This window comes from Plecotus auritus, assembly GCF_963455305.1.
Source record: "Plecotus auritus genome assembly, chromosome: 3".
NCBI classification, from domain to species: domain Eukaryota; kingdom Metazoa; phylum Chordata; class Mammalia; order Chiroptera; family Vespertilionidae; genus Plecotus; species Plecotus auritus.
In genome coordinates, this window is record NC_137772.1 from 43,650,091 (window position 1) to 43,663,181 (window position 13,091).

The 13,091-nt window shown below is 40.9% G+C and overlaps 1 protein-coding gene across 5 annotated transcripts in view; it reads right to left on the minus strand.

The window, feature by feature from the left end:
* Positions 1-13,091, minus strand: part of FARP1 (FERM, ARH/RhoGEF and pleckstrin domain protein 1) — a 309,946-nt gene that overhangs the window by 293,332 nt on the left and 3,523 nt on the right. The gene's annotated exons all lie outside the window — the stretch shown is intronic.

Below are 13,091 nucleotides of genomic sequence, written 5' to 3' on the forward strand. Positions count from 1 at the left end.
TAAATTTTGTTCTACTTATTTTTTGTCACAATTGGATCTCTTTAGGGTGTCAACTTAAATAAAGGTGCCTCCCTCCTGTCTGCCCACATGATCCATCCTGAGCAAAGACACTGATAAATCTTTAACCTAACCTTTAAGCAATGATTTTCAGTATCATCTCTTCCGGGGCACAACAGGTTGAATTCAAATATATTTGTCTTTCCTTTGAGATTGCCCTCAACTCTTCTCCATTTCAATAGATTCCTTCTCTCTTTTTGCTCCTCTGCAAGCAGACACCTTTATCGATGGCCTTCTTTCTGCCTTCATGCCTTTTTATACCATTTCCTTTTGTTGTTTATGGAGTACTTTCTCACATCTCATCTCCTTCAAGAAGTATCCTCAGTTCAACTCTTACCTTGTTCTCAAAACCAATCCCTCTACCTTCCTACACAGATTAATAAATGACTTTCTCACCTTCCCAGACACTCAAGCCAAAACTCTGGAGTCACTTTTGTTTCTCCCTTTCCAGAATCCCCTGCATTTAATCACTCTAAAAACAAACAACAAACAAACAAAAAAGCAAAGAAGTTAAGCCAGGGCGATCAGAAACTCACATAACACCAGGCACAATGAAAAAGAGTGATATGATTCAGGTCTGAAAACGCTGCAAGAGGTGGTGGGAATTAAGGAAGAGTATACTTACTCCCCATGGGACTCAAGTCCCCTTCCTCCATCCTGCTTCCAGAATACTCAGCTTATCCCAGGCTTATCCCAGGCTTATCCCAGGCAAGGCTGGTGGAATTATTCTCTGGAGAATCTGAATGCACACATATTGACATTGGAGGGTTTCTTCCAACAAAAAGAGCAGTTGCTGCTTCATCACTTTAAAGAAAAATCAGCAGTTGACAAGCCCTGTCCACATATCTGATTTTTTGTTCCTTACTCTTAATATTTGCTCTTAATAAATAGCCTAGAATAAGCAAACATTTAAAGAAAATCTACAAAATGAAAGCTGGGGCCAAAACACAGAGGGGGAAAGCCTTCGAAAGCAGGCAGACATTACAGGAAGCAGAGGGGGGGAAATTCTTTTAATCCAGAATTAATATCCCCTGAGAGAATACCATGTCTCAAAATATAGGGAGAGATGCTATGAAAAAAGGGCAAGAGCTTTTAGAAATTAACATACAGATAACTGAAATTTGTGTTTCTATCGTTAGTTGGCTAATTTGAGGATACTTCGTAGAAATTTGGGCAAAAAATAAATACGTGGAAATGTTAAAAGTAGGACATCTTCTAAAAAGTCAAATAATCAAATAAGAGGTATTATAGAAAGATTTTTTTTTATTTTTTTCCCTCAAGAAATGTCCCAGAGCCCTAGCCAGTTTGGCTCAGTGAATAGGCCTATGGGACTGAAGGATCCCGGGTTTGATTCCAGTCAAGGGCACATGACTGGGTTGCGGGCTCGACCCCCCTCCCCCCCCCCCCCCCCCCCGTAGAGGGTGTGCATGAGACAGCCGATCAATGATTCTCTCTCATCATTGATGTTTCTATCTATCTCTCCCTCTCCCTTCCTCTCTGAAATCAATAAAAAATATTTTTTTTAAAAAAAGGAATGTCCCAGAGTGATAGACAAGGGTCTCCAGTTTTAAAAGGAAAGCAAATGCCCAGCATAAGTAATTTTTAAAGGGCCCACTGAGATATATACCAAAAACTGTGAAACTTCAAAATATGAGAAATTAAGTGAAGATTCAAAAATGTTTCAGAGAGGAGAGAGAAAATAAATCAAATACAAAGGATGCTAGATGACAATGGAGCAATGTCTTCAAAATTTCAAAGATATTAGTTTCCATTTTTAATTCCACATGTAGTAAAATTATCAAGCAATCCTAAGCAGACATTCAAGACATTTTTACATGCGAAGAGTTAAAAGAAATTTATCTCCCTTGAACCTTTCTGAGAAAACTACTGAAGTATGTGTCCTACCAAAACAATGGCATAAACCATGATATTAAAGGATATGGAATCCAGAAAAGAGTGAGCCCAGGAAAGGAGACCAGTTAAGTAAAGTCCCTGAATGGTGGTTAAATACTAACTAGGACTAGAGTACAATCCATTCAGACAGGAGTTGGAGGATGGGGATGTTGCAAATGATGTATAAGTATACAACAGGGGAAAAAGATGAGGGATTGGTTTAAAAAATGGTAAAAATTAGTTGAAAGAAAATTTACAGGTCTGTTGAAGCTATTTGGAAGAAATTAGCAATCCTATATAATAAAACCCTAATATGCTAAGTGTTAGGTCATCCGGTCGTTTGTTCAACCAATCAAAGCATAATATGTTAATAATATGCTAAGGCCACTCAACCACTCACTATGACGTGCACTGACCACCAGGGGGCAGACAGTCAACCGATTGAGCAGTCGCTATGACATGCACTGACCATCAGGGGGCAGATGCTCCAACTGGTAGGTTAGCTTGCTGCTGGGGTCCAGCCAATCGGGACTGAGCGAGATGGGCCAGACACACCCTGGAGCCCTCCCACGGTCCCTCCCTGGTTGGCTAACCTCCCGTATCCCTCCCCGGCCCCGATTGTGCACCAGTGGGGTCCCTCGGCCTGGCCTGCACCCTCTCACAATCCGGGACCTCTCAGGGGATGTCGGAGAGCCAGTTTCGGCTCGATCCCGCAGGCCAGGCCAAGGGACCCCACTGGTGCACGAATTTGTGCACCAGGCCTCTAGTGGGTACATAAAAAAATCAAGTAACATTTTAAGAAATGAATTATCTCCAGGAAAAACAAAGTTTGTGTTGTTTTTTTTTGTTTTTTTTTGTTTTTTTGGGGGGGGGAGCAGTGAACACTTTACTCAGTGATAATAACGTATACAACAACCACTGCATTAACACTGTACTATAACTACATGGAGGGGGAGGGCAGGAGATAAGGGTTCAGACTGCTGTTACTGTCTACAGCAGGAGTTACCAGGGACCTGGAAGTTTTAACCACTTAAACAGCCTTTCAACTCATCATCCTGTGTTCATATCTTCCACCAAAGCTAGAAGGTTACCCTACACACTGAGGGAAGGGCTCCACCAAAATGAGAGAGAAAATGTGAAAAGAAAAAGACATCGGCTGTAGGAAACAGATTTCATAAAAAGAAGCAAGGGGATTCCCAGGGTAACGCCAGAGAGATCCCTGATGCTGATGAGGTCAGAGAGAAACCCAGCCCAGACTGGAGCAGCTCAGAAGACTTCAAACTAAATCTTCTCCTGGATAAAATACAGCACATCTGAGCAACTGATGAACTGGAATATACTGAAAGGGATTTAGGTATGAAGTGAGAGCAGCCTTGGAATGAATTAGGTAAGTATACGGAAAATGAAGCAAAGGAAAAGCTAGATGATTATTAACTCCAAAGAAAGCAAAAAATTGAGCAAAAATGAAAAGCAGCCATGGTATGAACACAAGCCACATGACTCACGGCATGGCTCCGTCGTCAATAGTCAAAGCAGAGCATTGCAATAGCATGACCGCAAGTCCTGAGCTACTGGGAAGTGTGTCTTTTATTCTTGTATAGCTGCACATCATTACCTATTATGATTAGAAAAAAATAAAGTGAGAGCCCATATTACTCTTTGAAGCAACATAAATTTAAAAAACTAAGCATTGAAGTTCTAAGAAAATATGAGATTTTTTAAAAATGCTCTCAGACCAAGGAAGATCTCTCTAAACATGACCTAGATTCAGTTGCCATACCAGTAAAGGAAAAGACTAATGAAAGTACAAAGCCAGAAAGCGAAATACCAAGTAGGCAGAGCATTTGAAATACATCTGATGAAGAGCTAATCTTCTCCATGTGCAAAGGAACTCATACAAATCAGTAAGAAAAATATTTACAACCTAACAGAAAAATGAGCAAAAGACAGGGACAGGTAGCAGATAGACAGCGAAGAAAATCCACATGGTTTGCCAACAATGAAAAATGGTGTACAATCCCAACTCGTAATAAGAAAAATGAAAAATGACAATTAAGAAAAACTGGCCTCTGACTGATGAGATTAGGAAAGGTGAAAACCTTAGCAGGCAGTTAATCACCATGATGAAGGGACTCTGGATCCAGACTGCCTAGTTCACACGGCCACTTACTGAGGTGGCCCTGGGGCAGGTTACGGCCTGTCTGTGGCCTCGGTTTCCTCATCTGGAAAGCTATGATAATGAGAGTACCTCTAAGTGTTGCTCTGAAGATTAAACAATACTTGTAAAGCACTTGAAACAGTTCCTAGCACAAAGTAAGCACTACATAAGAGTTTCTAAAACAAACAAGTATAAACTCTTGGAAGACAACATGGCAATATCTATCTATATTAAAAACAAATATACCCTCTGACCACAGATCCCACTTTTTGAATTTATATTTCAAATAGACTCACAAAAAGACATCAAGGACCTTCACTGCAGCATTGTTTGTAACAGCAAAATATCCTAAACAACCTAAGTGTCTATCAATAGGGCAACTTTACAGATAATTAAAGGCACCCCTATAAAATGGAATGTTATGTGCCACTAAAAAAAAATGAGGCAGATCTGTAAATACCAATACAGAACAACCTGCAGGGTGTATTAAGTGAAGAGAACAAAATACACTATGCAATGTATGCTACCATTGTGTTGTCTATGCATAAACTATTTCTGGGATAATTTTTTTTAATGGTGAAGATTATCACACAATGCTCCTCCAGGTGTGTTTTAATGGGCAAGAATCATGAAAGATTCTTTCCAAAATGGTAGAAAAGTCTTTTCCCTTAAAGAGAGTAAACTTTCCCCATGTAACTTTATTTTCACTATTTACTTAACAAACCTTGTTCCCACAGCATTGTATTAAAACAAACTTCCGCCCTGGCCAGGTGGCTCGGTGAGTTGGAGCATCATCCTATACACCAAAAAGGTCAAGGGTTTGATTCCGGGCCAGGGCACATAGCTAGGTGTCTATGGGAGGCAACCGATCAATGTTTCTCTCTCAGGTCAATGTTTATCTCTCCTCTCTCTCTCTCCCTCCCACCCCTCCTCTCTCTAAAATCAATAAACACATATCCTCGGGTGAGGGTTTAAAAACTTCAGCCTGACAAAGTTCAAATGGCCTTGAACTCTGAATTAGTGAGGTTTAAAACCAAAATGTTGGTGCACATGTGCAGTGGTGTGCTCACAATATCTATTAATATTTCAATAGTTACAAGTCCTCTTAAAGCACTGATGTTTCTTTCAAATAAATGTTTCCTTTTCTTTAATATCAGCATAACGTGCCAAATTACAGTACAACTGTAAGGTTTTTTTAAGATAATTAAAAATAACTCAAAAATAGACTCAAGAATTTTAAACCACATTAGACATCACAGTATTTTGGAGATGAATGACAAGATTAAAGGAATATCATTCACTTTTGACAAACCTAACTGCTGAACACCTGTTCGAGCGGACTGGCTCTATTTCAGAGAGATGGAGACTTCCCCCTCACACAGAAATACACATTAGATGACTGAGGAGGACGCTACAATAGTAATGAAGAATGCTATATAATTCTTAAAACAATTAATAATGTGAGCGTGTTTCCTATTAAACAAAAGCCTCAGCCCTATAACATTAATAATGCCTCCACTGGATTCCCAGCAGTAGGCAAACACGCATACAAAGCGAAGGCCACAGATGTGTCACTCTGTTGGATAATCAAATACAAATCAAAAGAGTACAGAGATCCAATTAGGAAAAATCAAGGGACTTTGACTTCAGCATAAATCAAGAGCAAGACTTTCTGGCTCTTTTGGTCTCAAACTGAAATACTCTTTCCCCATTCTCAAAACAAGCATCCCTGAAATGCTGCCCAGTGGTGTCAGAGTCCAGATGTTCATCCAGCCTCCTTAAGGTTTAACAAATGGCATTCCCTCCCGAGTGACCAAGGTGGCCAGAAAATCAACATTCATGGTGGCAAATACCCACATGCCAATTTCCTGGCCCTTTCTTTCCCTCCTCTCCCCCACAATCTTAAATGTTATTAGGTGTACTGTCCACTGAAAGTAAGACAATTTACTGGAGTAGTTGCCAACAGCATTACTTATAGAATCAAGCAAAATGGTGATTTACTCAGTTCAAGTAAAGAGAGGCAATCAGAGGTATTGAAAAAGGCCATGCGAGGATGAATTCATAGGTCGTAATGTAGGATATGGTAGTCTTCCGAAAGTAACTTTTTGCCTCAAAATGAATATTTGTTTTTAAGATCTGGAAGCACCTCATTTGCATGGCACCTCAGCCATTCCGGGAACACTGTTAAGGAATCTCTAATGTTACAGCTGCTAAGCAGGGTGTACTTGAGAGGTTCAAATGAAATCCAGAAGCTAAAGGATGAACAGTGTCTAAGAGGTAGAGTGATGTATAAATTTAGATTTGGATCAGCTTGTGACTACAAATTCAGAGCTCTTACAAACAGCTGGTGAAGTCAGCTGAGGTTTGAGAAGTCCAAGGTAATTTTACCAAGAAGCCCCAAAAGGCGGTCTTATTTTCCTTCATTCAACAAAAACTTAGTGACCACGGACAATGGGCCATGGCCTGTACTAGGCAGTAGTTACACAGAAGTATACAAAATAAGCCAGCGTCCGCAGGTCCGCAGGGCAGAGGCGCCTTTTCCCAGAACACACACTGAGAAGAGGCAGGTGAGTTACTGATTCTCCCGGGCCCTCACATGGAAACCCTGCACCACTCTGCAGCCCCCAAGCTGGCTGTGCCCCCAGGAGTTCTAACTGCCAGAGCATCCATCAGAATTAGGAGTTTCCTTGAACATTCCAGACTGTTACTCCTGCTACAGTTCTATTTTCTAACGCCTGAGGAAAGCTAACACTTCTAATAAAAAATGGCTCCCAAACACACCCCCAAAGCCCATTGAGGAATAAAAAGCCAGTGATAAAAAAAAAAAAAAAAAAGATGGGAAGGTGGAGTCTTGATAGCCCCCTAAATCCCTCTAAGCACATTCTGGGAACTCTCCACATGATAAATATTCAGAAAGCAAGTCATCTGGGGACCACCCCTCCCCACAGCAGGCTCAGCGGCATTCCTCTGAGAAAGGTCAACAGGAAATGACCTCACAAGACCTTCACCCTTAATCGCATTAATATAAGGATAACCAAGCAACATTAAGGAGAAGGAAATGCACGAAACATATGTACAATGTATTACAAATTGAAAAAATCCAGATTGTGAAGGAGGATATTAATTTTTGATTAATAATGTCTCACAATCAAAGGACTTGTATGCATGCATATAGGCCTAACCCCTAACCAATGGACACAGACAACAATGGGGTTGAAGGCATGAGTGGGAGGGATGGGGAGGTAATGGAGGGATAAGGACACATATGTAATACCTTAATCAATAAAGAAACTAAAAAATAAAAATAGAAATAAAATTTAAAAAATAATGTCTCACAAATCTCCCACACAATATTCAATGTGCAGATAGATGCCATTCTAAGTTGATGGGCATGACAAGAACGGCCATCATTTTTCCTTAAAAGACATGAAACACTATTCTCAAGTGTGTTGTGTAATCCAAACCACCAAATGGCCAATTCCAAGCAGATGTCCTGCACAGTCACCTTAGAAAGAGGTAAAATTCATGTCAATTTAGCTGCAGGATTGACATCCATCATCAACTATCTAAAGGCCTTCAAACAGTTCATCTCTCACAGTGATTTGATATGAACATTAAGTCACTTTCCACATAATTAACAGGTAGAAACCCCTTTTCTCATAGATAATGTTTAAATGGCAGATGAAAATAAAGTCTTCCAATAAATGTATTGATCAAGATGCTTTGGATGGCAATGACAGAATTAGAAAGTAAGTAAATTTATTGTTCAGTGCACTAAGTACAGAGTCGTATTACTTAGTATACTACATTTACTATTATTTAGTCCAGTGGTCAGCAAACTCATTAGTCAACAGACCCAAATATCAACAGTACAATGATTGAAATTTCTTTTGAGAGCCGAAAACCGACTTCTGCGCATGGGCCACGAAGTTTCAATCACACTGTATGTGCGCGCCCGCACGTGGTATTTTATGGAAGAGCCACACTCAAGGGGCCAAAGAGCCGCAGTTTGCCGACCACTGATTTAGTCTATAAGCTCCGGTTCAGGAAGATCAGAGTCAATGATGCCCACAAGGACTCTGGTTCCATCTTCCATCCTCATCCTCGTCTTCACCTGAAGGCTAGTCACAGCATAGCTACTATGGTACCAGGTGCCATATCCAGTCTAGTCGTTGGGTCTCTTTTTAAGAGCAAAGAAACATTCCCCAGAACCCCCTTCCAAGACCTCCCAGATGCTGGAGGCTCCTGGGAAGAATCTTCCTTCAGGACAAAAGGAGCTTCAAGAAGCCTGTGCAGTGATTAACCTGACAACACCACATGTGTGCCAGTGTGAAGCTTGGAGCTGCAGTAACCATCCTATATAATAAAAGCCTAATATGCAAATCGACCGAAGAGCAGAACAACCAGTCGCTATGACGCACAGTGACCACCAGGGGGCAGGCGCTCAATGCGGGAGCTGCCCCCAGCCTGCAGGCCCCAGGCCAGCCAAGGCGGTGCCAGCGGGGCCCCCATTGCCCTGCCAGTTGCCCCACAGAGGGAGGTGACCAGGGGCAGCAGCAGGGGGTGACACCAGTGAGCGGGCAGCATCAGGCCAGCCAAGGCGGGTGCCAGTGGGCCCCCCCCCCCCCGCCCGCCGATCACCCTGCCGGTTGCCCCACAGATCGGTCCTGATTGCCAGCCAGGCCTAGGGACCCTACCCATGCAGGAATTTTGTGCACCAGGCTTCTAGTTACCCATAATAGCTTATTAGGCTGTGGCGGTCTTATTAACCACCAGGCAACAAGCCCAGATACAAAAAGCAATATGCTGGGAATGGCACGGTGAAAACACAGAAAGAACCTGGGTCCCTGGTGATGCTGTAAGCTACGACACCCAACTGGAACCCCCTTCTTATTACTTGAGGCCACCAAATGTCTGATGGCTTACACTGCTATCAGACATTCTAGCACTTGAAGATATATGTACTCTTAACGGTCCCTTTGAGGTCTTAGGGAAAGAGCACCAATAACTTGCCCAAACATCCCAAAGATGCACGATGCGGAAGGGCAGATGAGTGGTTTCAGTGGCTACATGCCCAATCCTTGTTCCCTTTGATACTGTCCTCTAACATCCGTATTCTAAAACAGCATACGGTTTTCATCACAAAATTTTAATTCAAACCAACCAATCTTTATTTACCTTCTATGGGTAAAAGAAACAAAAATTAGGAACACATACTTTCTGCCCTGACAATGCTTGTTATTTGGTTCAGAAACTGAGAATACACAGATAATAAGATATCACTACTGCCAAAATAGAGGAGCTATAAAATACAACGCCTTTTACAACCACCTACATGAGTCACAGACCTCTTTTTAGAATGTAAAATTTTGTTTTTACCCAGAACCTCATTTTTTTATTGATTTCAAAAATATTTCTTTCCCATAGTCCTTCTGTGTGCTAAAGAACAAACACAACTCAATTTAAAACTTTAGAAATCTATTTGATCAAATTTTAAAGACCTATTTCCCCAAACTTTCAAAATAGCATGCTGTTTTTTCATTTTTACATCTTTTCAACTCATTTGTAGTTACAAAAGAACAAACTGCTCCATCACCCTCAAGTACAGTAAATAGTCTGATCTCTTGAACAGACAAATACCACTCTATGCCTTACATGCAAAAATGTGTTATTTTTCAGCCCTCGCTGGTTTGGCTCAATGGATAGAGCATCGGCCTGCATACTGAAGGGTCCTGGGTTTGATTCCAGTCAAGGGCACATGCCCAGGTTTCGGGCTCAATCCCCAGTAGCAGGTATGTAGGAGGCAGCCGATCAATGATTCTCTCTCATCATCTCTCTCCCTCTTCCTTCCTCCCTGAAATCAATAAAAATCTTTTTTTAGCCGAAACCGGTTTGGCTCAGTGGATAGAGCGTCGGCCTGCGGACTGAAAGGTCCCAGGTTTGATTCCGGTCAAGGGCATGTACCTTGGTTGCGGGCACATCCTCAGTGGGAGGTGTGCAGGAGGCAGCTGATCGATGTTTCTCTCTCATCCATGTTTCTAGCTCTCTATCCCTCTCCCTTCCTCTCTGTGAAATATCAATAAAGTATATTTTTTTAAAAAAATCTTTTTTTAAATGTTTTCTTTTTCAAAGTTGAATAATGCCCTAACCTTGAATAACTTCAATAATTAGACCATGTACAATGTTTTCTTAATAATTTTGCTCTGCAAAAGATACCATTAAAAAATGAAAAAGTTGCCGAAACTGGTTTGGCTCAGTGGATAGAGCGTCGGCCTGCGGACTGAAGGGTCCCGGGTTCGATTCCGGTCAAGGGCATGTACCTTGGTTGCGGGCACATCCCCAGTGGGAGGTGTGCAGGAGGCAGCTGATCGATGTTTCTCTCTCATCGATGTTTCTAGCTCTCTATCCCTCTCCCTTCCTCTCTGTAAAAAATATCAATAAAATATATTTTTTTAAAAAAATGAAAAAGTTAAAAAAGATGACATTATGTACAGCTTATCGTATGTCGATTATACTCAAAAGCTATATAAAACAATCAGACAAAAAAAGTTAAAAAGACAAACAATATAATAGACACTTAACAGATATGTAAATGGTTAATAAGCACGTGAAACGCCATCATGATTCATCAGGAAAATATAAAAATGAACAATGAGATTCCACTACACACCCAGCAAGCAGAATGGCTAAAATGAAAAACACTGACAATTTCAATTGTTAGTGAGGATTACAGTAACTGAACCGCTCACACATTGCTGGTGGGTATGAAAAATGGCACAAACACTTTGGGGGGAAAATGATAGCAGTTCCTTTAAAGTTAAGTATACACCATTATAAGACCCATCAATAAAAATGAAAACAGATCACACAAAGACTGTTAACAAATGTTCATAGCAGCTTTGTTCATGATTGCCCAGACTAGAAACAACCAGAATGGCCAAAGGTGACTAGATAATCAAATCGTAGCATATCCAGACACTGAAATACTACTGAGCAAGAGAAAGTAATAAACTGATAAGAGGGCGAGAGGAAGGAGGCAGATGGAGGAGAAAGAAAGGAGAAAGGAATAAAAGTAAAGGAGAAAAAAGAAATTATACCTAGACATAGTGAAAGTGCAGAATATCAAAGAATTCTAAAAGGAGCCGGAGAGAAAAAAAACAGGATATTTACAAAAAACAGTTAGCCTGACAGCCAACCAGCCAACACAACATGGCAGCAACAACAACAGAACCAAAAGACAGCTGACTGACACAGGAAAACCAATCCAGAATTGCACTCTCAGGTAATCGATCACTCCAGAACACAGATATTTAAAGGCACACAAAAACTGAGGTTAACACCAAGACATACTCACTAATGGAACATCTAAAAAATTCCTCTCGGGAAGCAGGAACATCATCACAGAATCAAGTTTTGATGTATAAGAAGGCATGGTGAGCACATTAAATCTATACAGGTAAGAACTACGTATACACAACAATAACAACTTGAAGGAGTCTAAGAAATGAGAAGGATATATACAAGAACCGGCACTAAAAGGTTAATGGTAGGCTTGAGGAATAGGTGCAGGATTTCAAGTAAGTATTACTTTCTTCTTCACGCTTTTATTGTCTGATTTAAAAAAAAATAAACCTATATCTTTTTACCCAGCTTTAAATTTTTAATTAGAATGAAACAGAAACAAAATCAAATATCAAATTTTCAAATTCCCACAACAGCAACCTACCAGTGCTAATATCAAATTTCCCTTAAAAACCTTAAAGATTAATTTGAAAGGACATCAAAAACTATGTTTAGTTATTCACTCAAGGTTTAGTATTCACTAAAGGTTTGCTATGTGCTAGGCACTACACTACATCCTGCATTAATAGGATGAGAACAAAATAATGGAAGTCATCATGGATTTATGTCTTCTCTTATAAAATACCTTTGTGGAAAACCAAAAGTCTACGTGTAAAGTGAAGTTATTCTTTTGGTAAGGAACATTACTGTAAAAGACAAAAAGGCAATAGTTACGGCAATCTAGTTTGGCCTATGGTTCTTTTGTTTGAAAATGTATGCACAAATACGCCCAATTTTACACATGAAATTAATTCAGTGTCGATGTATCCTCACATTAATTTAATTGCCAATCTTGCAGTCTGTCTATGATTTCCATCCCACATTAAAATAAGAAAGCTGCGGTTCTGAGTTGAGTTCATAGGCAGCACAGTTTTAGTCACATTGTATTTGATTGTCCCCGGTCTTATTTCACAAGTTTCAAAAACTTAGAGCACCTTATTTACTATATATCAATCGCTCACTTCTGTGCAAAGTATCCACTTGGCAAAACATTGTTAACTGACTTAACCCAGGATAAGGGCAGCCTATAAAAGGCCAGTTCCCCCACTTTGCACTAAACATTTCTAGGGGGGCTCTTGATTAAAAACAAAGCTTGTATTTGGCATAAAAGGCCTGGTGAAATCAGTATTTCAAGTAATGTGAATAGAAACCACTGGGCGCTGATCTTCCTGGACATGTGGAAGTGGTTAACACAGTAACCTGGCAGAAACAGGGGGCGCAGGGACTATGATGAAGTGAGGCCACAGTAGAAACTCTAACCACTCAAGAGCAAGAAAAGAAATTGATCCACCACTTCCCAGGCTTGGCTAGCCCTCCTTCCCAGGGAGAGCACCAAACAAAAGAAGATACAGCCCTAGCTAGTTTGGCTCTTTGGATGGAGCATCGGCCTGTGGACTGAAGGGTCCCAGGTTCGATTCCGGTCAAGGGCACATGCCTGTGTTGCGGTCCCAGGTTCGATTCCGGTCAAGGGCACATGCCTGTGTTGCGGGCTCGATCCCCAGTGCGGGAGGGGGGGTGGGGTGGGGCGTGCAGGAGGCAGCCGATCAATGATTCTCTCTCATCATTGATGTTTCTATCTCTCTCCCTCTCCCTTCCTCTCTGAAATAATTAAAAATCTATTTTAAAAAATAGAAAAGAGATA